Source organism: Pseudophryne corroboree, unplaced genomic scaffold (assembly GCF_028390025.1).
Source record: "Pseudophryne corroboree isolate aPseCor3 unplaced genomic scaffold, aPseCor3.hap2 scaffold_1855, whole genome shotgun sequence".
NCBI lineage: Eukaryota > Metazoa > Chordata > Amphibia > Anura > Myobatrachidae > Pseudophryne > Pseudophryne corroboree.
The window spans coordinates 75,404-89,970 of NW_026968493.1; the positions used below are offsets into that span (position 1 = coordinate 75,404).

At 50.1% G+C, this 14,567-nt stretch overlaps 19 non-coding genes and 3 pseudogenes across 19 annotated transcripts; all 22 read left to right on the top strand.

Annotated features, from left to right (window-relative positions):
- Window positions 1-17: 17 nt before the first annotated feature.
- On the top strand, window positions 18-180 carry LOC135003323 (U1 spliceosomal RNA). The gene has a single exon (XR_010204349.1). It is a non-coding gene; the product is annotated as a U1 spliceosomal RNA (small nuclear RNA).
- A 674-nt stretch (window positions 181-854) lies between these two features.
- Window positions 855-1,018, top strand: LOC135003309 (U1 spliceosomal RNA). The gene has a single exon (XR_010204335.1). It is a non-coding gene; the product is annotated as a U1 spliceosomal RNA (small nuclear RNA).
- A 152-nt stretch (window positions 1,019-1,170) lies between these two features.
- On the top strand, window positions 1,171-1,333 carry LOC135003324 (U1 spliceosomal RNA). Its single transcript, XR_010204350.1, has one exon. It is a non-coding gene; the product is annotated as a U1 spliceosomal RNA (small nuclear RNA).
- A 674-nt stretch (window positions 1,334-2,007) lies between these two features.
- LOC135003348 (U1 spliceosomal RNA) lies at window positions 2,008-2,171 on the top strand. Its single transcript, XR_010204371.1, has one exon. It is a non-coding gene; the product is annotated as a U1 spliceosomal RNA (small nuclear RNA).
- A 152-nt stretch (window positions 2,172-2,323) lies between these two features.
- On the top strand, window positions 2,324-2,459 carry LOC135003333 (U1 spliceosomal RNA; annotated as a pseudogene).
- Window positions 2,460-3,294: 835 nt separating this feature from the next.
- LOC135003332 (U1 spliceosomal RNA) lies at window positions 3,295-3,458 on the top strand. The gene has a single exon (XR_010204358.1). It is a non-coding gene; the product is annotated as a U1 spliceosomal RNA (small nuclear RNA).
- A 670-nt stretch (window positions 3,459-4,128) lies between these two features.
- LOC135003329 (U1 spliceosomal RNA) lies at window positions 4,129-4,292 on the top strand. Its single transcript, XR_010204354.1, has one exon. It is a non-coding gene; the product is annotated as a U1 spliceosomal RNA (small nuclear RNA).
- A 152-nt stretch (window positions 4,293-4,444) lies between these two features.
- LOC135003338 (U1 spliceosomal RNA) lies at window positions 4,445-4,608 on the top strand. The gene has a single exon (XR_010204362.1). It is a non-coding gene; the product is annotated as a U1 spliceosomal RNA (small nuclear RNA).
- A 2,424-nt stretch (window positions 4,609-7,032) lies between these two features.
- Window positions 7,033-7,196, top strand: LOC135003306 (U1 spliceosomal RNA). The gene has a single exon (XR_010204332.1). It is a non-coding gene; the product is annotated as a U1 spliceosomal RNA (small nuclear RNA).
- A 152-nt stretch (window positions 7,197-7,348) lies between these two features.
- Window positions 7,349-7,511, top strand: LOC135003325 (U1 spliceosomal RNA). The gene has a single exon (XR_010204351.1). It is a non-coding gene; the product is annotated as a U1 spliceosomal RNA (small nuclear RNA).
- Window positions 7,512-8,185: 674 nt separating this feature from the next.
- Window positions 8,186-8,349, top strand: LOC135003307 (U1 spliceosomal RNA). The gene has a single exon (XR_010204333.1). It is a non-coding gene; the product is annotated as a U1 spliceosomal RNA (small nuclear RNA).
- A 152-nt stretch (window positions 8,350-8,501) lies between these two features.
- On the top strand, window positions 8,502-8,637 carry LOC135003334 (U1 spliceosomal RNA; annotated as a pseudogene).
- A 701-nt stretch (window positions 8,638-9,338) lies between these two features.
- On the top strand, window positions 9,339-9,502 carry LOC135003318 (U1 spliceosomal RNA). The gene has a single exon (XR_010204343.1). It is a non-coding gene; the product is annotated as a U1 spliceosomal RNA (small nuclear RNA).
- Window positions 9,503-9,654: 152 nt separating this feature from the next.
- Window positions 9,655-9,817, top strand: LOC135003327 (U1 spliceosomal RNA). Its single transcript, XR_010204352.1, has one exon. It is a non-coding gene; the product is annotated as a U1 spliceosomal RNA (small nuclear RNA).
- Window positions 9,818-10,491: 674 nt separating this feature from the next.
- Window positions 10,492-10,655, top strand: LOC135003316 (U1 spliceosomal RNA). The gene has a single exon (XR_010204341.1). It is a non-coding gene; the product is annotated as a U1 spliceosomal RNA (small nuclear RNA).
- A 151-nt stretch (window positions 10,656-10,806) lies between these two features.
- On the top strand, window positions 10,807-10,969 carry LOC135003320 (U1 spliceosomal RNA). The gene has a single exon (XR_010204345.1). It is a non-coding gene; the product is annotated as a U1 spliceosomal RNA (small nuclear RNA).
- A 674-nt stretch (window positions 10,970-11,643) lies between these two features.
- LOC135003314 (U1 spliceosomal RNA) lies at window positions 11,644-11,807 on the top strand. The gene has a single exon (XR_010204340.1). It is a non-coding gene; the product is annotated as a U1 spliceosomal RNA (small nuclear RNA).
- A 151-nt stretch (window positions 11,808-11,958) lies between these two features.
- Window positions 11,959-12,121, top strand: LOC135003321 (U1 spliceosomal RNA). The gene has a single exon (XR_010204347.1). It is a non-coding gene; the product is annotated as a U1 spliceosomal RNA (small nuclear RNA).
- A 674-nt stretch (window positions 12,122-12,795) lies between these two features.
- On the top strand, window positions 12,796-12,959 carry LOC135003310 (U1 spliceosomal RNA). The gene has a single exon (XR_010204336.1). It is a non-coding gene; the product is annotated as a U1 spliceosomal RNA (small nuclear RNA).
- Window positions 12,960-13,111: 152 nt separating this feature from the next.
- LOC135003336 (U1 spliceosomal RNA) lies at window positions 13,112-13,274 on the top strand. Its single transcript, XR_010204359.1, has one exon. It is a non-coding gene; the product is annotated as a U1 spliceosomal RNA (small nuclear RNA).
- A 674-nt stretch (window positions 13,275-13,948) lies between these two features.
- On the top strand, window positions 13,949-14,112 carry LOC135003308 (U1 spliceosomal RNA). The gene has a single exon (XR_010204334.1). It is a non-coding gene; the product is annotated as a U1 spliceosomal RNA (small nuclear RNA).
- A 152-nt stretch (window positions 14,113-14,264) lies between these two features.
- Window positions 14,265-14,400, top strand: LOC135003335 (U1 spliceosomal RNA; annotated as a pseudogene).
- Window positions 14,401-14,567: the final 167 nt, after the last annotated feature.

The window sequence follows — 14,567 nt, forward strand, 5'->3', positions numbered from 1 at the left end:
CAGCTCTAGCCCAACTCCTACTTACCTGCCAGGTGAGATACTATGATCATGAAGGTGCTTCTCCCAGGGCAAGGCTCACCCATTGCACTCTGGGTGTGCTGCCCCTGCGATTTCCCCAAATGTGGGAAACTTGACTGCATAATTTGTGTTTCCCCTGGTCGGCTCTCGTATAATTCAGATCTATTTGTCTCAGGTCTCTCTCCAGCCTAGTTTGCTGTCTGTTTCCACTTCTCTTTTCTTCAGCCGCTCCCTTCTATACCCTTGTGCACTATCCTGACTTCTCCTCCCGTCTGCTTACTTTGTGCCTTCCAATGCACAATGCAAACTACAGGTAGTGCTGCAGGGCCCACACCCTTTTACTTGCCTTACAGAGCAGCTCTGGAGCTGTTACAGTGCCCAGCTGCTGCAAGAAATCAGCTTGAATGCTTCAGGGGATGGGGCATGGCCAACATGAGCCCCACACCAAAGGAGGGTGGAGGTGTTTAATGCGAACTAGGGGTCATCCAAGCACCGCAAAAGGCCGCCATGCCCTGCACGCCCCTTTTCTCTTTTCAAATGCAGATGAGGGTTGAAGCCAACTTTGACCCACTGCTTGGATGACATCACCGTATGCAAATCCGTCTTCTGCAGAACTTCCCCCAGGAATGCTTGCACTAGTTGTTGCATTTGGTTTGTTGTTTGGGGGTGCTTCAGTATTAGGCAGCCTTCTGCCCTCCCATGTTCATCTGAAAATATGTGTTCTCCCTGCAGTTGTTGTCCCCAGATGAGAGTTCCCTTGTGCTGCCTCAGTTGAATCTCCTTTACTTGACAGAGATGTGCATGAGCAGCGGCCCTCCCCAGCCCTATTCCAAATCATACTTATTTTGCATAGGAGATACCATGGTCATGAAGATTGTTCTCCCAGGGTGAGGTTCATTCATTGCATTTTGGGTATGCTGACCCCTGTGATTTCCCCAAATGTGGGAAACTTGACTGCATTATTTGTGGTAGTGGGGGACTGTGTTTGTGCTTTCCTCTGGTCAGCTCTGGTAAAAGTCAGATTTCTTTGTCTCAGATTTTCCTCTAGCCTTGTTCTTCTTTCGAGAGTTCCATTGTGCTGCCTCAGTTGGATCTCCTTCACTTGACAGGGGGGTACCCGAGCAGCGACCCTCCCCAGCTCTAGCCCAACTCCTACTTACCTGCCAGGTGAGATACTATGATCATGAAGGTGCTTCTCCCAGGGCAAGGCTCACCCATTGCACTCTGGGTGTGCTGCCCCTGCGATTTCCCCAAATGTGGGAAACTTGACTGCATAATTTGTGTTTCCCCTGGTCGGCTCTCGTATAATTCAGATCTATTTGTCTCAGGTCTCTCTCCAGCCTAGTTTGCTGTCTGTTTCCACTTCTCTTTTCTTCAGCCGCTCCCTTCTATACCCTTGTGCACTATCCTGACTTCTCCTCCCGTCTGCTTACTTTGTGCCTTCCAATGCACAATGCAAACTACAGGTAGTGCTGCAGGGCCCACACCCTTTTACTTGCCTTACAGAGCAGCTCTGGAGCTGTTACAGTGCCCAGCTGCTGCAAGAAATCAGCTTGAATGCTTCAGGGGATGGGGCATGGCCAACATGAGCCCCACACCAAAGGAGGGGGGAGGTGTTTAATGCGAACTAGGGGTCATCCAAGCACTGCAAAAGGCCGCCATGCCCTGCATGCCCCTTTTCTCTTTTCATATGCAGATGAGGGTTCCAGTCAACTTTGGCCCACTGCTTGGATAACATCACCGTATGCAAATCCGTCTGCTGCAGACCTTCCCCCAGGAGTGCTTGTACTAGTTGTTGCATATGGTTTGATATTTGATGGTGCTTCAGTATTAGGCAGCCTTCCGCCCTCCCATGTTCATCTGAAAAGATGTGGTCTCCCTGCAGTTGTTGTCCCCAGATGAGAGTTCACTTGTGCTGCCTCAGTTGAATCTCCTTTACTTGACAGAGATGTGCCTGAGCAGCTGCCCTCACCAGCCCTATCCCAAATCATACTTATTTTGCATAGGAGATACCATGGTCATGAAGATTGTTCTCCCAGGGTGAGGTTCATTCATTGCATTCTGGGTATGCTGACCCCTGTGATTTTCCCAAATGTGGGAAACTCGACTGCATTATTTGTGGTAGTGGGGGACTGTGTTTGTGCTTTCCTCTGGTCAGCTCTGGTAAAAGTCAGATTTCTTTGTCTCAGATCTTCCTCTAGCCTTGTTCTTCTTTCGAGAGTTCCCTGGTGCTGCCTCAGTTGGATCTCCTTCACTTCACAGGGGGGAACCCGAGCAGCGACCCTCCCCAGCTCTAGCCCAACTCCTACTTACCTGCCAGGTGAGATACTATGATCATGAAGGTGCTTCTCCCAGGGCAAGGCTCAACCATTGCACTCTGGGTGTGCTGCTCCTGCGATTTCCCCAAATGTGGGAAACTTGACTGCATAATTTGTGTTTCCCCTCGTCGGCTCTCGTATAATTCAGATCTCTTTGTCTCAGGTCTCTCTCCAGCCTAGTTTGCTGTCTGTTTCCACTTCTCTTTTCTTCAGCCGCTCCCTTCTATACCCTTGTGCACTATCCTGACTTCTCCTCCCGTCTGCTTACTTTGTGCCTTCCAATGCACAATGCAAACTACAGGTAGTGCTGCAGGGCCCACACCCTTTTACTTGCCTTACAGAGCAGCTCTGGAGCTGTTACAGTGCCCAGCTGCTGCAAGAAATCAGCTTGAATGCTTCAGGGGCTGGGGCATAGCCAACATGAGCCCCACACCAAAGGAGGGTGGAGGTGTTTAATGCAAACTAGGGGTCAGCCAAGCGCCGCAAAAGGCCACCATGCCCTGCACGCCCCTTTTCTCTTTTCATATGCAGACGAGGGTTGAAGCCAACTTTGACCCACTGCTTGGATGACATCACCATATGCAAATCCATCTGCGGCAGGCCTTCCCCCAGGAATGCTTGCACTAGTTGTTGCATTTGGTTTGTTGTTTGGGGGTGCTTCAGTATTAGGCAGCCTTCTGCCCTCCCATGTTCATCTTCAGGGGATGGGGCATGGCCAACATGAGCCCCACACCAAAGGAGGGTGGAGGTGTTTAATGCGAACTAGGGGTCATCCAAGCACCGCAAAAGGCCGCCATGCCCTGCACGCCCCTTTTCTCTTTTCATATGCAGATGAGGGTTGAAGCCAACTTTGACCCACTGCTTGGATGACATCACCGTATGCAAATCCGTCTTCTGCAGAACTTCACTTGACAGGGGGGTGCCCGAGCAGCGACCCTCCCCATCTCTAGCCCAACTCCTACTTACCTGCCAGGTGAGATACTATGATCAGGAAGGTGCTTCTCCCAGGGCAAGGCTCACCCATTGCACTCTGGGTGTGCTGCTCCTACGATTTCCCCAAATGTGGGACACTTGACTGCATAATTTGTGTTTCCTCTAGTCGGCTACTCGTATAATTCAGATCTCTTTGTCTCAGGTCTCTCTCCAGCCTAGTTTGCTGTCTGTTTCCACTTCTCTTTTCTTGAGCCGCTGCCTTCTATGCCCTTGTGCACTCTCCTGACTTCTCCTGTCTGCTTACTTTGTGCCTTCCAACGCACAATGCAAACTACAGGTAGTGCTGCAGGGCCCACACCCTTTTACTTGCCTTTCAGAGCAGCTCTGGAGCTGTTACAGTGCCCAGCTGCTGCAAGAAATCAGCTTGAATGCTTCAGGGGCTGGGGCATAGCCAACATGAGCCCCACACCGACGGAGGGTGGAGGTGTTTAATGCGAACTAAGGGTCATCCAAGCGCCGCAAAAGGCCGCCATGCCCTGCATACCCCTTTTCTCTTTTCATATGCAGATGAGGGTTCCAGCCAACTTTGGCCCACTGCTTGGATGACATCACCGTATGCAAATCCGTCTTCTGCAGACCTTCCCCCAGGAATGCTTGTACTAGTTGTTGCATTTGGTTTGTTGTTTGGGGTGCTTCAGTATTAGGCAGCCTTCAGCTCTCCCATGTTCATCTGAAAATATGTGTTCTCCCTGCAGTTGTTGTCCCCAGATGAGAGTACCCTTGTGCTGCCTCAGTTGAATCTCCTTTACTTGAAAGAGATGTGCCTGAGCAGCGGCCCTCCCCAGCCCTATCCCAAATCATACTTATTTTGCATAGGAGATACCATGGTCATGAAGATTGTTCTCCCAGGGTGAGGTTCATTCATTGCATTCTGGGTATGCTGACCCCTGTGATTTCCCCAAATGTGGGAAACTCGACTGCATTATTTGTGGTAGTGGGGGACTGTGTTTGTGCTTTCCTCTGGTCAGCTCTGGTAAAAGTCAGATTTCTTTGTCTCAGATCTTCCTCTAGCCTTGTTCTTTTTTTGAGAGTTTCCTTGTGCTGCCTCAGTTGGATCTCCTTCACTTGACAGGGGGGTGCCCGAGCAGCGACCCTCCCCAGCTCAAGCCCAACTCCTACTTACCTGCCAAGTGAGATACTATGATCAGGAAGGTGCTTCTACCAGGGCAAGGCTCACCCATTGCACTCTGGGTGTGCTGCTCCTACGATTTCCCCAAATGTGGGACACTTGACTGCATAATTTGTGTTTCCTCTGGTCGGCTACTCGTATAATTCAGATCTCTTTGTCTCAGGTCTCTCTCCAGCCTAGTTTGCTGTCTGTTTCCACTTCTCTTTTCTTGAGCCCCTGCCTTCTATGCCCTTGTGCACTCTCCTGACTTCTCCTGTCTGCTTACTTTGTGCCTTCCAACGCACAATGCAAACTACAGGTAGTGCTGCAGGGCCAACACCCTTTTACTTGCCTTACAGAGCAGCTCTGGAGCTGTTACAGTGCCCAGCTGCTGCAAGAAATCAGCTTGAATGCTTCAGGGGCTGGGGCATAGCCAACATGAGCAGCAAGATGCAGCACTGGACTATTAGTAATGTACTGTTGTATGCTGAGCACCACAATGCAGCACAAGACAATGAGCAGTGATACTGAGCACTGATGAGGATACTACTGAGAACTGACACTGAGCAGGAGAGACACACTACTAGTATTACTGAGCAGCAATAAGTAACCACTGATACTGGGCACTGATATTGAGATTTCCACTGAGAGAACATAGCCACGTCCTCTCCGCTCTCTCTTCAATGCACGAGTAAAAATGGCGGCAACGCGCAGCTCTTTATATGGAATCCGAATCTCGCGAGAATCCGACAGCGGGATGATGACATTTTCCCTTGTTCAGGTTTTCCGAGTCAGGCGGGAACAACCGAGCCTGCCACGGACCAGTGTAAACCACGTGGAGTTCGTCGGGAATTCGGTTCTCGGAGAACCGAACCCGCTCCTCTATATATACTATATTACTATGTTACTGTAGTATACAGAACACCACAATGCAATGAGCAGTGATAGTGAGCACTGATGAGGATACTAGAACTGACACTGAGCAGCAAGATGCAGCACTGGACTATTAGTAATGTACTGTAGTATGCTGAGCACCACAATGCAGCACAAGACAATGAGCAGTGATACTGAGCACTGATGAGGATACTACTGAGAACTGACACTGAGCAGGAGAGACACACTACTAGTATTACTGAGCAGCAATAAGTAACCACTGATACTGAGCACTGATATTGAGATTTCCACTGAGAGAACATAGCCACGTCCTCTCCGCTCTCTCTTCAATGCACGAGTAAAAATGGCAGCAACGCGCAGCTCTTTATATGGAATCCGAATCTCGCAAGAATCCGACAGCGGGATGATGACATTTTCCCTTGTTCAGGTTTTCCGAGTCAGGCGGGAACAACCGAGCCTGCCTCGGACCAGTGTAAACCACGTGGAGTTCGTGGGGAATTCGGTTCTCGGAGAACCGAACCCGCTCCTCTCTACCTTATACCCATCAATTTTTTTATTTTCAATCTAAGCCCCTGCAGTTTTCTGTAAGCATCTGCTTCGCTATGATGATCAACAAGTCACAAGGGCAAACACTCAGGGCTTGAGGCGTAGATCTTAGGACCAGCTGCTACAAGCATGGCAGAGGTGTCACTATCACTGGTGACACCCAGAAAGGTGGCGAGGGAGATTGTAATGCAGTGCGCGCAGATAAACAGCGCAATGGTAAAAAGGAGGCATGGTTTCATAGGTAGGGGCGTGGCCTGGTGGCCTGAATCTACATTTTGTTGCTCCGGGTGTCCCGGGGGTTGGGGGCTGCACCCGGGGACTAGTGTGTGAGCTGTGCTGGCTCCTGCACAGTGACAGGGCATGGCCACCCAGCATGACGCCTCCCTTCTTGACCATGCTGTAATTGCAGTCGCACTGCAGTTCAGCGTGATCATAAAAAATGGTGTAGGCTCCTGCTGGTGCAGGCTGTAGAGAAAAGCTGCTGTGACCACGCCCCCTGTGTCTCCTCCGTTGCAGACCCCATTTTGAAGCCTTGCCCCCGGACTAAGAGAAAAGTATGCCCTTGCGCACTATCCTGACTTCTCCTCCCGTCTGCTTAATTTGTGCCTTCCAACGCACAATGCGAACAACAGGTGGTGCTGCAGGGCCCACACCCTTTTACTTGCCTTACAGAACAGCTCTGGAGCTGTTACAGTGCCCAGCTGCTGCAAGAAATCAGCTTGAATGCTTCAGGGGATGGGGCATGGCCAACATGAGCCCCACACCAAAGGAGGGTGGGGGTGTTTAATGCGAACTAGGGGTCATCCAAGCACTGCAAAAGGCCGCCATGCCCTGCATGCCCCTTTTCTCTTTTCATATGCAGATGAGGGTTCCAGTCAACTTTGGCCCACTGCTTGGATAACATCACCGTATGCAAATCCGTCTGCTGCAGACCTTCCCCAAGGAGTGCTTGTACTAGTTGTTGCATATGGTTTGATATTTGATGGTGCTTCAGTATTAGGCAGCCTTCCGCCCTCCCATGTTCATCTGAAAAGATGTGGTCTCCCTGCAGTTGTTGTCCCCAGATGAGAGTTCCCTTGTGCTGCCTCAGTTGAATCTCCTTTACTTGACAGAGATGTGCCTGAGCAGCGGCCCTCACCAGCCCTATCCCAAATCATACTTATTTTGCATAGGAGATACCATGGTCATGAAGATTGTTCTCCCAGGGTGAGGTTCATTCATTGCATTCTGGGTATGCTGACCCCTGTGATTTTCCCAAATGTGGGAAACTCGACTGCATTATTTGTGGTAGTGGGGGACTGTGTTTGTGCTTTCCTCTGGTCAGCTCTGGTAAAAGTCAGATTTCTTTGTCTCAGATCTTCCTCTAGCCTTGTTCTTCTTTCGAGAGTTCCCTTGTGCTGCCTCAGTTGGATCTCTTTCACTTGACAGGGGGGTGCCCGAACAGCGACCCTCCCCAGCTCTAGCCCAACTCCTACTTACCTGCCAGGTGAGATACTATGATCATGAAGGTGCTTCTCCCAGGGCAAGGCTCACCCATTGCACTCTGGGTGTGCTGCCCCTGCGATTTCCCCAAATGTGGGAAACTTGACTGCATAATTTGTGTTTCCCCTGGTCGGCTCTCGTATAATTCAGATCTATTTGTCTCAGGTCTCTCTCCAGCCTAGTTTGCTGTCTGTTTCCACTTCTCTTTTCTTCAACCGCTCCCTTCTATACCCTTGTGCACTATCCTGACTTCTCCTCCCGTCTGCTTACTTTGTGCCTTCCAATGCACAATGCAAACTACAGGTAGTGCTGCAGGGCCCACACCCTTTTACTTGCCTTACAGAGCAGCTCTGGAGCTGTTACAGTGCCCAGCTGCTGCAAGAAATCAGCTTGAATGCTTCAGGGGATGGGGCATGGCCAACATGAGCCCCACACCAAAGGAGGGGGGAGGTGTTTAATGCGAACTAGGGGTCATCCAAGCACTGCGAAAGGCCGCCATGCCCTGCATGCCCCTTTTCTCTTTTCATATGCAGATGAGGGTTCCAGTCAACTTTGGCCCACTGCTTGGATAACATCACCGTATGCAAATCCGTCTGCTGCAGACCTTCCCCCAGGAGTGCTTGTACTAGTTGTTGCATATGGTTTGATATTTGATGGTGCTTCAGTATTAGGCAGCCTTCCGCCCTCCCATGTTCATCTGAAAAGATGTGGTCTCCCTGCAGTTGTTGTCCCCAGATGAGAGTTCACTTGTGCTGCCTCAGTTGAATCTCCTTTACTTGACAGAGATGTGCCTGAGCAGCTGCCCTCACCAGCCCTATCCCAAATCATACTTATTTTGCATAGGAGATACCATGGTCATGAAGATTGTTCTCCCAGGGTGAGGTTCATTCATTGCATTCTGGGTATGCTGACCCCTGTGATTTTCCCAAATGTGGGAAACTCGACTGCATTATTTGTGGTAGTGGGGGACTGTGTTTGTGCTTTCCTCTGGTCAGCTCTGGTAAAAGTCAGATTTCTTTGTCTCAGATCTTCCTCTAGCCTTGTTCTTCTTTCGAGAGTTCCCTGGTGCTGCCTCAGTTGGATCTCCTTCACTTCACAGGGGGGAACCCGAGCAGCGACCCTCCCCAGCTCTAGCCCAACTCCTACTTACCTGCCAGGTGAGATACTATGATCATGAAGGTGCTTCTCCCAGGGCAAGGCTCAACCATTGCACTCTGGGTGTGCTGCTCCTGCGATTTCCCCAAATGTGGGAAACTTGACTGCATAATTTGTGTTTCCCCTCGTCGGCTCTCGTATAATTCAGATCTCTTTGTCTCAGGTCTCTCTCCAGCCTAGTTTGCTGTCTGTTTCCACTTCTCTTTTCTTCAGCCGCTCCCTTCTATACCCTTGTGCACTATCCTGACTTCTCCTCCCGTCTGCTTACTTTGTGCCTTCCAATGCACAATGCAAACTACAGGTAGTGCTGCAGGGCCCACACCCTTTTACTTGCCTTACAGAGCAGCTCTGGAGCTGTTACAGTGCCCAGCTGCTGCAAGAAATCAGCTTGAATGCTTCAGGGGCTGGGGCATAGCCAACATGAGCCCCACACCAAAGGAGGGTGGAGGTGTTTAATGCAAACTAGGGGTCAGCCAAGCGCTGCAAAAGGCCACCATGCCCTGCACGCCCCTTTTCTCTTATCATATGCAGACGAGGGTTGAAGCCAACTTTGACCCACTGCTTGGATGACATCACCATATGCAAATCCATCTGCGGCAGGCCTTCCCCCAGGAATGCTTGCACTAGTTGTTGCATTTGGTTTGTTGTTTGGGGGTGCTTCAGTATTAGGCAGCCTTCTGCCCTCCCATGTTCATCTGAAAATATATGTTCTCCCTGCAGTTGTTGTCCCAAGATGAGAGTTCCCTTGTGCTGCCTCAGTTGAATCTCCTTTACTTGACAGAGATGTGCATGAGCAGTGGCCCTCCCCAGCCCTATTCCAAATCATACTTATTTTGCATAGGAGATACCATGGTCATGAAGATTTTTCTCCCAGGGTGAGGTTCATTCATTGCATTTTGGGTATGCTGACCCCTGTGATTTCCCCAAATGTGGGAAACTTGACTGCATTATTTGTGGTAGTGGGAGACTGTGTTTGTGCTTTCCTCTGGTCAGCTCTGGTAAAAGTCAGATTTCTTTGTCTCAGATTTTCCTTTAGCCTTGTTCTTTTTTCGAGAGTTCCCTTGTGCTGCCTCAGTTGGATCTCCTTCACTTTACAGGGGGGTACCCGAGCAGCGACCCTCCCCAGCTCTAGCCCAACTCCTACTTACCTGCCAGGTGAGATACTATGATCATGAAGGTGCTTCTCCCAGGGCAAGGCTCACCCATTGTACTCTGGGTGTGCTGCTCCTGCGATTTCCCCAAATGTGGGAAACTTGACTGCATAATTTGTGTTTCCCCTGGTCGGCTCTCGTATAATTCAGATCTCTTTGTCTCAGGTCTCTCTCCAGCCTAGTTTGCTGTCTGTTTCCACTTCTCTTTTCTTCAGCCGCTCCCTTTTATACCCTTGTGCACTATCCTGACTTCTCCTCCCGTCTGCTTACTTTGTGCCTTCCAATGCACAATGCAAACTACAGGTAGTGCTGCAGGGCCCACACCCTTTTACTTGCCTTACAGAGCAGCTCTGGAGCTGTTACAGTGCCCAGCTGCTGCAAGAAATCAGCTTGAATGCTTCAGGGGATGGGGCATGGCCAACATGAGCCCCACACCAAAGGAGGGTGGAGGTGTTTAATGCGAACTAGGGGTCATCCAAGCACCGCAAAAGGCCGCCATGCCCTGCACGCCCCTTTTCTCTTTTCATATGCAGATGAGGGTTGAAGCCAACTTTGACCCACTGCTTGGATGACATCACCGTATGCAAATCCGTCTTCTGCAGAACTTCCCCCAGGAATGCTTGCACTAGTTGTTGCATTTGGTTTGTTGTTTGGGGGTGCTTCAGTATTAGGCAGCCTTCTGCCCTCCCATGTTCATCTGAAAATATGTGTTCTCCCTGCAGTTGTTGTCCCCAGATGAGAGTTCCATTGTGCTGCCTCAGTTGAATCTCCTTTACTTGACAGAGATGTGCCTGAGCAGCGGCCCTCCCCAGCTCTATCCCAAATCATACTTATTTTGCATAGGAGATACCATGGTCATGAAGATTATTCTCCCAGGGTGAGGTTCATTCATTGCATTATGGGTATGCTGACCCCTGTGATTTCCCCAAATGTGGGAAACTCGACTGCTTTATTTGTGGTAGTGGGGGACTGTGTTTGTGTTTTCCTCTGGTCAGCTCTGGTAAAAGTCAGATTTCTTTGTTCAGATCTTCCTCTAGCCTTGTTCTTCTTTCGAGAGTTCCCTTGTGCTGCCTCAGTTGGATCTCCTTCACTTGACAGGGGGGTGCCCAAGCAGAGACCCTCCCCAGCTCTAGCCCAACTCCTACTTACCTGCCAGGTGAGATACTATGATCATGAAGGTGCTTCTCCCAGGGCAAGGCTCACCCATTGCACTCTGGGTGTGCTGCCCCTGCGATTTCCCCAAATGTGGGAAACTTGACTGCATAATTTGTGTTTCCCCTGGTCGGCTCTCGTGTAATTCAGATCTCTTTGTCTCAGGTCTCTCTCCAACCTAGTTTGCTGTCTGTTTCCACTTCTCTTTTCTTCAGCCGCTCCCTTCTATACCCTTGTGCACTATCCTGACTTCTCCTCCCGTCTGCTTACTTTGTGCCTTCCAATGCACAATGCAAACTACAGGTAGTGCTGCAGGGCCCACACCCTTTTACTTGCCTTACAGAGCAGCTCTGGAGATGTTACAGTGCCCAGCTGCTGCAAGAAATCAGCTTGAATGCTTCAGGGGATGGGGCATGGCCAACATGAGCCCCACACCAAAGGAGGGTGGAGGTGTTTAATGCGAACTAGGGGTCATCCAAGCACCGCAAAAGGCCGCCATGCCCTGCACGCTCCTTTTCTCTTTTCATATGCAGATGAGGGTTGAAGCCAACTTTGACCCACTGCTTGGATGACATCACCGTATGCAAATCCGTCTTCTGCAGAACTTCCCCCAGGAATGCTTGCACTAGTTGTTGCATTTGGTTTGTTGTTTGGGGGTGCTTCAGTATTAGGCAGCCTTCTGCCCTCCCATGTTCATCTGAAAATATGTGTTCTCCCTGCAGTTGTTGTCCCCAGATGAGAGTTCCCTTGTGCTGCCTCAGTTGAATCTCCTTTACTTGACAGAGATGTGCATGAGCAGCGGCCCTCCCCAGCCCTATCCCAAATCATACTTATTTTGCATAGGAGATACCATGGTCATGAAGATTATTCTCCCAGGGTGAGGTTCATTCATTGCATTCTGGGTATGCTGACCCCTGTGATTTCCCCAAATGTGGGAAACTCGACTGCTTTATTTGTGGTAGTGGGGGACTGTGTTTGTGTTTTCCTCTGGTCAGCTCTGGTAAAAGTCAGATTTCTTTGTTCAGATCTTCCTCTAGCCTTGTTCTTCTTTCGAGAGTTCCCTTGTGCTGCCTCAGTTGGATCTCCTTCACTTGACAGGGGGGTGCCCAAGCAGAGACCGTCCCCAGCTCTAGCCCAACTCCTACTTACCTGCCAGGTGAGATACTATGATCATGAAGGTGCTTCTCCCAGGGCAAGGCTCACCCATTGCACTCTGGGTGTGCTGCCCCTGCGATTTCCCCAAATGTGGGAAACTTGACTGCATAATTTGTGTTTCCCCTGGTCGGCTCTCGTGTAATTCAGATCTCTTTGTCTCAGGTCTCTCTCCAACCTAGTTTGCTGTCTGTTTCCACTTCTCTTTTCTTCAGCCGCTCCCTTCTATACCCTTGTGCACTATCCTGACTTCTCCTCCCGTCTGCTTACTTTGTGCCTTCCAATGCACAATGCAAACTACAGGTAGTGCTGCAGGGCCCACACCCTTTTACTTGCCTTACAGAGCAGCTCTGGAGATGTTACAGTGCCCAGCTGCTGCAAGAAATCAGCTTGAATGCTTCAGGGGATGGGGCATGGCCAACATGAGCCCCACACCAAAGGAGGGTGGAGGTGTTTAATGCGAACTAGGGGTCATCCAAGCACCGCAAAAGGCCGCCATGCCCTGCACGCTCCTTTTCTCTTTTCATATGCAGATGAGGGTTGAAGCCAACTTTGACCCACTGCTTGGATGACATCACCGTATGCAAATCCGTCTTCTGCAGAACTTCCCCCAGGAATGCTTGCACTAGTTGTTGCATTTGGTTTGTTGTTTGGGGGTGCTTCAGTATTAGGCAGCCTTCTGCCCTCCCATGTTCATCTGAAAATATGTGTTCTCCCTGCAGTTGTTGTCCCCAGATGAGAGTTCCCTTGTGCTGCCTCAGTTGAATCTCCTTTACTTGACAGAGATGTGCATGAGCAGCGGCCCTCCCCAGCCCTATTCCAAATCATACTTATTTTGCATAGGAGATACCATGGTCATGAAGATTGTTCTCCCAGGGTGAGGTTCATTCATTGCATTTTGGGTATGCTGACCCCTGTGATTTCCCCAAATGTGGGAAACTTGACTGCATTATTTGTGGTAGTGGGGGACTGTGTTTGTGCTTTCCTCTGGTCAGCTCTGGTAAAAGTCAGATTTCTTTGTCTCAGATTTTTCTCTAGCCTTGTTCTTCTTTCGAGAGTTCCCTTGTGCTGCCTCAGTTGGATCTCCTTCAGTTTACAGGGGGGTACCCGAGCAGCGATCCTCCCCAGCTCTAGCCCAACTCCTACTTACCTGCCAGGTGAGATACTATGATCATGAAGGTGCTTCTCCCAGGGCAAGGCTCACCCATTGCACTCTAGGTGTGCTGCTCCTGCGATTTCCCCAAATGTGGGAAACTTGACTGCATAATTTGTGTTTCCCCTGGTCGGCTCTCGTATAATTCAGATCTCTTTGTCTCAGGTCTCTCTCCAGCCTAGTTTGCTGTCTGTTTCCACTTCTCTTTTCTTGAGCCGCTCCCTTCTATGCCCTTGCGCACTATCCTGACTTCTCCTCCTGTCTGCTTACTTTGTGCCTTCCAACGCACAATGCGAACTACAGGTAGTGCTGCAGGGCCCACACCTTTTTACTTGCCTTACAGAGCAGCTCTGGAGCTGTTACAGTGCCCAGCTGCTGCAAGAAATCAGCTTGAATGCTTCAGGGGCTGGGGCATAGCCAACATGAGCCCCACACCAAAGGAGGGTGGAGGTGTTTAATGCAAACTAGGGGTCAGCCAAGTGCCGCAAAAGGCCACCATGCCCTGCACGCCCCTTTTCTCTTTTCATATGCAGACGAGGGTTGAAGCCAACTTTGACCCACTGCTTGGATGACATCACCATATGCAAATCCATCTGCGGCAGGCCTTCCCCCAGGAATGCTTGCACTAGTTGTTGCATTTGGTTTGTTGTTTGGGGGTGCTTCAGTATTAGGCAGCTTTCTGCCCTCCCATGTTCATCTGAAAATATATGTTCTCCCTGCAGTTGTTGTCCCCAGATGAGAGTTCCCTTGTGCTGCCTCAGTTGAATCTCCTTTACTTGACAGAGATGTGCATGAGCAGCGGCCCTCCCCAGCCCTATTCCAAATCATACTTATTTTGCATAGGAGATACCATGGTCATGAAGATTTTTCTCCCAGGGTGAGGTTCATTCATTGCATTTTGGGTATGCTGACCCCTGTGATTTCCCCAAATGTGGGAAACTCAACTGCATTATTTGTGGTAGTGGGGGACTGTGTTTGTGCTTTCCTCTGGTCAGCTCTAGTAAAAGTCAGATTTCTTTGTCTCACATTTTCCTCTAGCCTTGTTCTTCTTTCGAGAGTTCCCTTGTGCTGCCTTTGTTGGATCTCCTTCACTTTACAGGGGGGTACCCGAGCAGCGACCCTCCCCAGCTCTAGCCCAACTCCTACTTACCTGCCAGGTGAGATACTATGATCATTAAGGTGCTTCTCCCAGGGCAAGGCTCACCCATTGTACTCTGGGTGTGCTGCTCCTGCGATTTCCCCAAATGTGGGAAACTTGACTGCATAATTTGTGTTTCCCCTCGTCGGCTCTCGTATAATTCAGATCTCTTTGTCTCAGGTCTCTCTCCAGCCTAGTTTGCTGTCTGTTTCCACTTCTCTTTTCTTCAGCCGCTCCCTTCTATACCCTTGTGCACTATCCTGACTTCTCCACCCGTCTGCTTACTTTGTGCCTTCCAATGCACAAT